The sequence below is a fragment of the Oncorhynchus tshawytscha genome, linkage group LG16, assembly GCF_018296145.1.
Source record: "Oncorhynchus tshawytscha isolate Ot180627B linkage group LG16, Otsh_v2.0, whole genome shotgun sequence".
NCBI classification, from domain to species: Eukaryota; Metazoa; Chordata; class Actinopteri; order Salmoniformes; family Salmonidae; genus Oncorhynchus; species Oncorhynchus tshawytscha.
This window is the reverse complement of record NC_056444.1, coordinates 9,968,805-9,979,961: the sequence shown is the minus strand read 5'-3', so window position 1 is coordinate 9,979,961 and position 11,157 is coordinate 9,968,805. Positions and strand designations below refer to the sequence as shown.

Here is an 11,157-nt window from a genome sequence, read left to right as displayed (position 1 = left end):
ATGCTGTTGACCTGTATTTGCTTTTCTGTATTTGCAATCACTCTCCGTGATTGGTCAAAGCCTAAACATTGTCAGTCTAAGTTTGGTGCGAATTTCGGTCATGCTCAATGCTCGCTCTGTGGAGAATCTGAAGCTAGCAGCTGACAATGACCCTTTTCTTGATCTAGCTAGCTAATCTATACGCAAGTTCTAGACACCAAACTAAGAAAAAAAAATCTGCAAAGAATTGAGGAAATATGTTTTACTATCCAAACAGTCTTCAGAGGCACACCAGCTGCTTTTCCACTATTTGGAGAGTAGTGGGCTAGCTCAGCTAGGCTAACATTCTCTTTGGCAGAGTTTAATATTTTGTATCTTGTCAATGTAATGTGTGTATTGGTCATCATCATCATCAGAGGCTTTCAATTTAGACAAATTCTGGTATTTATTATCATGCTGTTTGACAGCAACCAAAGGGATCAGGATAACATGCAGAGAGCTTCTGAGGGGCAACGTTGGGCAGACATGGTGACAACAATCCTTCCTCTCTCCTTTCTATGTCTGAGAGACAGAGGGGAATATCTTATGCTAACCAACCTATATGGTCCCTAAACTTCAAGATGAAACATGGATAGCTAGCTAAGTTAGATGTATTGTGTCATGGCTCTGATCATAGCTAGTTGTTGTGTATGTGTGTGTGTATCTTTTGCAGTGAGGACATCATGGTTTACGTGACAGTCCCAGTGACTCCGCTCTGCCCCGGTGTGCCCCGGCCTCGCTTCTCCCTCTATCTGTCTTCCCAGCTGCAGTACAGGGTGGGCATCGTCTACCACCGCCAGTGTGGCTTCCTTCTGGATGAGAAATGACGTTCAGGGTCACCCGCTTGACCGGAGGAGAATGGTGCAGGAGAAGATGGCTGCCGTTTTACTGGCTCCTAACCAATTATGCTATTTTGTGTGTTTTTGTGCCATTGTTTGTAACTTATTTTGTACATAATGTTTCTGCCACTGTCTGTTATGACCAAAAAGAGCTTCTGGATATCAGAACAGCGATTACTTACCTCAAACTGTAAAAATATTTTTTCTCTGGCGAGTAGTGCGCAAAGGATTTACTCCAGATACCCGACCAGGCCCAAATCCCTGTCATTCCCATTAAGAGAAGACGCCGATACAGGGGACGCATGTCCGGGTGCCTTGTGAGAATTTCTCGGCCAGTGGGTAACCTACCATCCATCCTATTGGCCAACCTGCAATCATTGGAGAATAAACTGGATGAGGTCCGTTAAAAATGATCCTACCAACGGGACATTAAAAACTGTAATATCTTGTGTTTCACCGAGTCGTGGCTGAACGACGACATGGATAATATACAGTTGGCTGGTTTTTCTGTGCATCGACAAGACAGAACAGTTGCCTCCAGTAAGACAAGGGGTGGCGGTCTGTGTCTGTTTGACAATAACAGCTGGTGCGCAAAATGTAATATTAAGGAAGTCTCAAGGTTTTGCTAGCCTGAGGTAGAGTATCTCAAGATAAGCTGTAGACCACACTATTTACCAAGAGAGTTTTCATCTATATTTTTCGTAGCTGTCCATTTACCACCACAAACCGATGCTGGAACTAAGACGGTACTCAATGAGCTGTAAAAAGCCATAAGCAAACAAGAAAATGTTCATCCAGAGGCGGCGCTCCTAGTGGCCGGGGACATTAATGCAGGGAAACTTAAATCCGTTTGACCTCATTTCTTCCAGCATGTTACATGTGCAACAAGAGGAGAAAAAAAACTCTAGACCACCTTTACTCCACACTTACAAAGCTCTCCCTGCGTACAAAGCTCTCCCTCACCCTCCATTTGGAAAATCTGACCATAATTATATCCTCCATATTCCTGCTTACAAGCAAAAACTAAAGCAGGAAGTACCAGTGACTCAATCAATACAGAAGTGGTCAGATGACACAGATGCTAAGCTACAGGGCTGTTTTACTAGCATAGACTGGAATATGTTCACATAACACATCTGCCACGCTGATCCTCAACACGGGGGCCCTCAGGGGTATGTGTTTAGTCCCCTCCTGTACTCCCTGTTCACCTACGACTGCGTGGCCTAGCACAAGTTTTCCGACAACACAAAGGTGGTAGGCCTGATCACCGACATAGATGAGACAACCTATAGGGACCTATAGGGAGGAGGTCAGAGACCTGGAAGTGTGGTGCCAGGACAACAACCTCTCCCTCAACGCGATCAAGACAAAGGAGATGATTGTGGACTACTGGAAAAGGAGGGCCAAGCACACCCCCATTCTCATCGACGGGGCTGTAGTGGAGCAAGTTCCTCAGTGTTCACATCACCAACAAACTATCATGGTCCAAACGAGGTTTGGAAACACTTCCGGTAAATTTCCCGAATTTTTCTGGAAATTTTCCATGGTAAATTAAGCCTGCTTAAATTCATCAAAAAAGTTAGCTAATAACAGTGAACCTTTTTTTGTGGGAGACACATAAGGCAATTCTAGGTCTTGTGGCATATTTTGGTTAAACTATCCCCAATTCAAACTATCCCCCTGGTATGGCAATTGCTCGGCCTCCGACCGCAAGGTGCTACAGAGGGTAATGCGTACGGCCCAGTACATCACTGGGGTCAAGCTTCCTGCCATCCAGGACCTCTATACCAGGCGGTGCCAGAGGAAGGCCCTAAAAAATGCCAAAGACTCCAGTCACCCTAGTCATAGACTGGTCTCTCTGCTACCACACGGAAAGCAGCACTGGAGCGCCAAGTCTAGGTCTAAAAGGCTTCTTTCACGACACACTTTGAACTTTAGCCTCTTTGAATCACCTCTCTGTTTCCCTCTCTCTCTCTCTCTCTCTCGTAGGCTTCAAATCCTCTCCTGATGCCATTACCTACAAAGAGAAGGAGAATCTTATCATCAGTGCTGTAGAGGTGACCTCACTAATTTGTTTAAACCTAGAAAGGCTATATTTCTAAAGAAACCACATTTGGGATTAGACTAACTGAGAATGTTACTCACTTTGCCTAATAAGAGACATTCAACCACGTGAACACATACCAAGCCAACTGTGTGAAACCAAAAGGATCTTTCCTGAGCTTTCAGTCGTTCATTATTAACTTCCTCTCCATCTCCCTCACCATCAGTTTGAAGAAGCTGGGCTTCCTTAAGCCACAGGCAAAGAGATTGACATGCTTTTGGAGCAGCAGGACCAATTCCATGATGGTGAGAGAAGATACTTTACAAGTGTTGGAACAGGACAGTCCCTGTTCTCATTGCCTGGTCTGTGCCTCTTCTTCAGCCTCAGGTGTTGATAAACCTCCTTACCCAGAAACTCCTCTACAGCTCCCCCTCTGGCTGTGAGTATTATAGCTCCTCTCTACAGCGCCCCCTCTGGATGTGAGTACTATAGCTCCTCTCTACAGCACCCAATCTGAATGTGAGTATTATAGCTCCTCTACAGCGCCCCCTCTGGCTGTGAGTATTATAGCTCCTCTCTACAGCACCCAATCTGAATGTGAGTATTAAATCAAATCAAATCAAATCAAATTTTATTTGTCACATACACATGGTTAGCAGATGTTAATGCGAGTGTAGCGAAATGCTTGTGCTTCTAGTTCCGACAATGCAGTAATAACGAACAAGTAATCTAACTAACAATTCCAAAAAAACTACTGTCTTATACACAGTGTAAGGGGATAAAGAATATGTACATAAGGATATATGAATGAGTGATGGTACAGAGCAGCATAGTCAAGATACAGTAGATGATATCGAGTACAGTATATACATATGAGATAAGTATGTAAACCAAGTGGCATAGTTAAAGTGGCTAGTGATACATGTATTACATAAGGATGCAGTCGATGATATAGAGTACAGTATCAACGTATGCATATGAGATGAATAATGTAGGGTAAGTAACATTATATAAGGTAGCATTGTTTAAAGTGGCTAGTGATATATTTACATCATTTCCCATCAATTCCCATGATTAAAGTGGCTGGAGTAGAGTCAGTGTCATTGACAGTGTGTTGGCAGTAGCCACTCAATGTTAGTGGTGGCTGTTTAACAGTCTGATGGCCTTGAGATAGAAGCTGTTTTTCAGTCTCTCGGTCCCAGCTTTGATGCACCTGTACTGACCTCGCCTTCTGGATGACAGCGGGGTGAACAGGCAGTGGCTCGGGTGGTTGATGTCCTTGATGATCTTTATGGCCTTCCTGTAGCATCGGGTGGTGTAGGTGTCCTGGAGGGCAGGTAGTTTGCCCCCGGTGATGCGTTGTGCAGACCTCACTACCCTCTGGAGAGCCTTACGGTTGAGGGCGGTGCAGTTGCCAGACCAGGCGGTGATACAGCCCGCCAGGATGCTCTCGATTGTGCATCTGTAGAAGTTTGTGAGTGCTTTTGGTGACAAGCCGAATTTCTTCAGCCTCCTGAGGTTGAAGAGGCGCTGCTGCGCCTTCCTCACGATGCTGTCTGTGTGAGTGGACCAATTCAGTTTGTCTGTGATGTGTATGCCGAGGAACTTAAAACTTGCTACCCTCTCCACTACTGTTCCATCGATGTGGATGGGGGGGTGTTCCCTCTGCTGTTTCCTGAAGTCCACAATCATCTCCTTAGTTTTGTTGACGTTGAGTGTGAGGTTATTTTCCTGACACCACACTCCGAGGGCCCTCACCTCCTCCCTGTAGGCCGTCTCGTCGTTGTTGGTAATCAAGCCTACCGCTGTTGTGTCGTCCGCAAACTTGATGATTGAGTTGGAGGCGTGCGTGGCCACGCAGTCGTGGGTGAACAGGGAGTACAGGAGAGGGCTCAGAACGCACCCTTGTGGGGCCCCAGTGTTGAGGATCAGCGGGGAGGAGATGTTGTTGCCTACCCTCACCACCTGGGGGCGGCCCGTCAGGAAGTCCAGTACCCAGTTGCACAGGGCGGGGTCGAGACCCAGGGTCTCGAGCTTGATGACGAGCTTGGAGGGTACTATGGTGTTGAATGCCGAGCTGTAGTCGATGAACAGCATTCTCACATAGGTATTCCTCTTGTCCAGATGGGTTAGGGCAGTGTGCAGTGTGGCTCCTCTACAGCGCCCCCTCTGGCTGTGAGTATTATAGCTCCTCTCTACAGCGCCCCCTCTGGCTGTGAGTATTATAGCTCCTCTCTACAGCGCCCCCTCTGGCTGTGAGTATTATAGCTCCTCTCTACAGCGCGCCCCCTGTGGCTGTGAGTATTATAGCTCCTCTCTACAGCACCCCCTGCCTCTCTACAGTGCCCCCTCTGGCTGTGAGTATTATAGCTCCTCTCTACAGTGCCCCCTCTGGCTGTAAGTATTATAGCTCCTCTGCAGATAGTAGTAATACTGTAATATGCTTTAATTCTAAGCAGCTCATAGTTCTTATGTTGTAGTATTGTATGTGTGCTCCACGTGGGAATCAAAACCATAACCCTGATGTTGTCAGCACCGTGCTCCACGTGGGAATCAAACCCATAACCCTGATGTCAGCACCGTGCTCCACGTGGGACTCAAAACCATAACCCTGATGTTGTCAGCACCGTGCTCCACGTGGGAATCAAACCCATAACCCTGATGTTGTCAGCACCGTGCTCCACGTGGGACTCAAAACCATAACCCTAATGTTGTCAGCACCGTGCTCCACGTGGGAATCAAACCCATAACCCTAATGTTGTCAGCACCGTGCTCCACGTGGGAATCAAACCCATAACCCTAATGTTGTCAGCACCATACTCCACGTGGGAATCAAACCCATAACCCTAATGTTGTCAGCACCGTACTCCACATGGGAATCAAACCCATAACCCTAATGTTGTCAGCACCGTACTCCACGTGGGAATCAAACCCATAACCCTAATGTTGTCAGCACCGTACTCCACGTGGGAATCAAACCCATAACCCTAATGTTGTCAGCACCGTACTCCACGTGGGAATCAAACCCATAACGTGGGAACAAACCCTAATGTTGTCAGCACCGTACTCCACGTGGGAATCAAACCCATAACCCTAATGTTGTCAGCACCGTACTCCACGTGGGAATCAAACCCATAACCCTAATGTTGTCAGCACCGTACTCCACGTGGGAATCAAACCCATAACCCTAATGTTGTCAGCACCGTACTCCACGTGGGAATCAAACCCATAACCCTAATGTTGTCAGCACCGTACTCCACGTGGGAATCAAACCCATAACCCTAATGTTGTCAGCACCGTACTCCACGTGGGAATCAAACCCATAACCCTAATGTTGTCAGCACCGTACTCCACGTGGGAATCAAACCCATAACCCTAATGTTGTCAGCACCGTACTCCACGTGGGAATCAAACCCATAACCCTAATGTTGTCAGCACCGTACTCCACGTGGGAATCAAACCCATAACCCTAATGTTGTCAGCACCGTACTCCACGTGGGAATCAAACCCATAACCCTAATGTTGTCAGCACCGTACTCCACGTGGGAATCAAACCCATAACCCTAATGTTGTCAGCACCGTACTCCACGTGGGAATCAAACCCATAACCCTAATGTTGTCAGCACCGTGCTCCAACCAACTGAGCCACCTCAGAACTGTCACACCGTGAGCATGATGAAGATATCACAGTGAGTCTTTTTTCTAACAGCTCTCCTGCAGCTCTCCTGTACCCCGACCTCTTGTCGCTACGGAAACAGTGCGCTGCCCTCACAATGCTCACTCGCTCTGGGGAGAGACGCAGAGGAGAGGAGACGAAGGAGGAGGGAAGCTCCGAGCTGGACAGAGGGATGAAGAGGGACTGGCATGCAAGAGGTGAACAGGTCTATATTTGATATGTAACTTTCTGCATTAGTTTTCATTCTGGTTATCAAGTGATGAACAATAAAACAATTGAAGCTGTTACATATTCCGTGTCCTTTATAAACAAATGAGGTCATTTGACACCGTGTTCTCTATATTACCAATGCCACCAGGGGACACTTGTGCAGGAAATTTGTAAACATTAGTTTACATAATAAAGACTTGACGGGGAATTCTAACGTACCCAAGAGAGGAGTTGAAGGGAAGGACAAGGCATACTGATAATGTTCACATAGCTTGAAAATCCGGGACATGCAAATTAGTATATGTTATCGGGGTGGATGAGTGGGCCTTTAACGTGAACGTCTAGCAACCCAAAGGTTGTGTGTTCAAATCTCATCATTGACAACTTTAGCATTAATTAGCAACTACTTAGCATGTTAGCTAACTCTAACCATAACAATTCATAACATATTGTACGAATTGCAATTTGTAACATATCATATGAAATGGTGGACATCCACAAATTAATACATACCATACAAAACATAAAACAATTTATAGTCTGGAATAACAGCATCTAGTCTACACTGCTTAGTTTGTCATACTGACACTGTAGATGTCTAAAGTCTAGATTAAATGTATTTTCTCTCCTGTATCCCCAGATCCCAGGACAGTCAGCAGCAGCCCCTCCATCTGAAGCATCAGGTCGGACATTGTTTCACTGTCACAGTTACTTCAAATTCTAGTTCATATGACACCCACGGAACTAGAATTCGATTTTATTTCTAGAATGACACCCACGGAACTAGAATTCAATTTTATTTCTAGAATGACACCAAGGAAACTATAATTATATTTTATTTCTAGAATGACACCAACAGAACTAGAATTAGATTTGATTTCTAGAATGACACCAACAGAACTAGAATTAGATATCTATGATGACACCATTGAATCTGTCATGTGTTCTCTGTTTTCAACTGAGGTTCTTTTGGATGCGTCCCAAAGAGGACAGATCCCGTGAGCAAACTGAGGAATAGAGAGAAAGAGAGAAACGGATGCTGGGAATCTCTCCCTAGATCAAAGCAGAGACACGGAAAGAGGGACAGAAAGTGGCAGGAAGAGAGGAAGAAGATATATCTGTATAACTGTTTGCAGTAGTAGTTGTCTTGGTTAGATAGCTCAGTGTCTGCTCTTTTCAAGTCTCCCATGGAAGAAGCCCCAGTGCACGTGGAGGCACATGTGGTTCTACCAGACAGAAAAGAGGAGACTGACTAGAGAGGTCACTGCCGAGGGGCTGTTGAGGAAGGTGTTTATAATTACCCCTCTAGTCACTGAATTAGTATCTGCTTTATATCTATCTCTCACCCATCACTGTACTGCTCCATCTATTCTATATCTATCTCTCCCATTACTGTACTGCTCCGTCTATTCTATATCTATCTCTCACCCATTACTGTACTGCTCCATCTATTCTATATCTATCTCTCCCATTACTGTACTGCTCCATCTATTCTATATCTATCTCTCCCATTACTGTACTGCTCCATCTATTCTATATCTATCTCACCCATTACTGTACTGCTCCATCTATTCTATATCTATCTCTCCCATTACTGTACTGCTCCGTCTATTCTATATCTATCTCTCCCATCACTGTACTGCTCCATCTATTCTATATCTATCTCACCCATTACTGTACTGCTCCATCTATTCTATATCTATCTCTCTCCCATTACTGTACTGCTCCGTCTATTCTATATATATCTCTCCCATTACTGTACTGCTCCATCTATTCTATATCTATCTCACCCATTACTGTACTGCTCCATCTATTCTATATCTATCTCTCCCATTACTGTACTCCTCCGTCTATTCTATATCTATCTCTCCCATCACTGTACTGCTCCATCTATTCTATATCTATCTCTCCCATTACTGTACTGCTCCGTCTATTCTATATCTATCTCTCACCCATTACTGTACTGCTCCATCTATTCTATATCTATCTCTCACCCATTACTGTACTGCTCCATCTATTCTATATCTATCTCTCACCCATTACTGTACTGCTCCATCTATTCTAACTCACCCATTACATTATGCTCTGTATATTCTATCTATCTGGAACAGTCTAGGCAGTGTTTTAGACATGGCTATCATTCCCTCTCTGCAGCTTTCAGTGTGGTGTCCTCGTTCCTCCTTAGGTATGGCAAGGTCACCTTCTACTCTCTGCTGCCCCTGGAGGCATACTACAGTACTGCAGCTTACATGCTCTCCAAACTGCTAGGTGAGAGCTGACAGAGAGAACAGAGAAAAAAATAGATATCGCATTCCAATATTGTTTTACTTCACTAACAAACATGCATGCGTTTTGCGTGTGTTGTATTGTGACATATGTGTGTGTGTGTGTGTGTGTTGTATTGTGACATGTGTGTGCGTGCGTGTTGTATTGTGACATGTGTGTGCGTGTTGTATTGTCACATCTCTGTGTGTGTGTGTGTGTGTTATATTGTGACATCTGTGTGTGTGTGCTGTATTGTATTGTGATGTGTGTGTGTGTGTGTTGTATTGTGACATGTGTGTGTTATATTGTGACATCTGTGTGTGTGTGTGTTATGTTGTAAAATATGTTTGTGCTATATTGTGACATCTGTGTGTGTGCGTGTGTTGTATTGTGACATGTGTGTGCATGTGTTAAATTGTGACATGTGTGTGCGTGTGTTGTATTGTGACATGTGTGTGCGTGTGTTGTATTGTGACATGTGTGTGCGTGTGTTGTATTGTGACATGTGTGTGCGTGTGTTGTATTGTGACATGTGTGTGCGTGTGTTGTATTGTGACATGTGTGTGCGTGTGTTGTATTGTGACATGTGTGTGCGTGTGTTGTATTGTGACATGTGTGTGCGTGTGTGTTGTATTGTGACATGTGTGTGCGTGTGTTGTATTGTGACATGTGTGTGTGTGTGTTGTATTGTGACATGTGTGTGTGTGTGTTGTATTGTGACGTGTGTGTGTGGTGTTTGTCCAGAGCTGGTGTCTGCTAAGGAGCAGGCTGTACATCAGGTTGAATCCTACAGCCCCATTACCATCATCCCTGGACCATTCAGCACCGTGCACGCCTGAGGAACACAGAGGATGTCCACACACACACACACACACACACACACACACACAGGGGATGTGTGCGGCCGTACTTTTAAAACTAATAATGTTCATTCATGTCCCAAATTTCATTCCTGTGAGGTCATCACCTCAAACGGTTTTGTAGCACCACACGAGGACCTCTTGAGTTTTGTAACATTTTTTGTAAAACATTTAGTGAAGCCTTTTTATAACAAGTGAAACTGAGTTATTATTGAAAGGTAGTTGTTAATATTTTAATTTTTTATTGTTGTTATTTATTGTTTATTGTTTATTGATATTGTTGACAGCAACGTTTTTGGTTAACTTTTCTCAGATGTCTTTTCTATCTTATTGTGGTATGATGTTACTCTGTTCTTACGGTGAAGCATTTATGAGTATCTTATGTCAAGTGTTATTGAAGTGTTGTGGTTTTCAGGTTGACTTGGCACATCTAAAGCCTTTTCTTTTGGGGGTGTTGCTATAGTCCACCAAGTGTTAACAGTCAGTAACTAAATAATATGTGTGAAATGCTTGATAGTGTATGTGATGTAAACAGAGAGGTCTACTTTCTTGGGGACCTGAATATTAATTGGTTTTCATCAAGTTATCCGCTCAAGAGGAAGCTTCTCACTGTAACCAGTGCCTGTAATCTGGTTCAGGTTATTAATCAACCTACTAAGGTGTTTACAAACACTACAGGAACAAGATCATCCACATGTATCAATAACATTTTTAGTAATACTATCGAGCTTTGTTCTAACGCTGTATCCGTACCCATTGGATGCAGTGATCACAATATAGTGGCTATATCCAGGAAAGCCAAGGTTCCAACAGCTGGAACTAAAATAGTGTATCAGAGACCATACAAAAGATTTTGCTGTGACTCTTATGTGGATGATGTTAAAAATTGTTGTTGGTCTGATGTGGTTAATGAGGAGCATCCAGACGCTGCACTTGATGAATTTATGACATTGCTTCTTCCAATTATTGATAAACATGCACCTGTTAAGAAACTGACTGTTAGAACTGTTAAGGCTCCATGGACTGATGACGAATTGAAAAACTGTATGGTTGAAAGAGATGGGGCAAATGGAGTGGCTAATAAGTCTGGCTGGCTTACTTACTGCAAATTGAGAAATGATGCGACTAAACTCAACAAAAAGAAGAAAATGTATTATGAAGCCAAGATCAATGATATAAAGAATGATGGAATAAAAACGTGAGGACTTTAAATGAAATTATTGGCAGAAAGACAACTCCAAAGAC

General features: G+C 44.1%; 2 long non-coding RNA genes across 2 annotated transcripts; both read left to right on the top strand.

The window, feature by feature from the left end:
* The first annotated feature begins 2,697 nt into the window (after window positions 1–2,697).
* LOC112216531 lies at window positions 2,698–3,567 on the top strand. The gene is made up of 3 exons (XR_002948334.2): window positions 2,698–2,914; window positions 3,128–3,206; window positions 3,283–3,567. It is a non-coding gene; the product is annotated as an uncharacterized LOC112216531 (long non-coding RNA).
* A 2,382-nt stretch (window positions 3,568–5,949) lies between these two features.
* Window positions 5,950–10,151, top strand: LOC112216530. The gene is made up of 4 exons (XR_002948333.2): window positions 5,950–6,774; window positions 7,428–7,470; window positions 8,973–9,055; window positions 9,797–10,151. It is a non-coding gene; the product is annotated as an uncharacterized LOC112216530 (long non-coding RNA).
* Window positions 10,152–11,157: the final 1,006 nt, after the last annotated feature.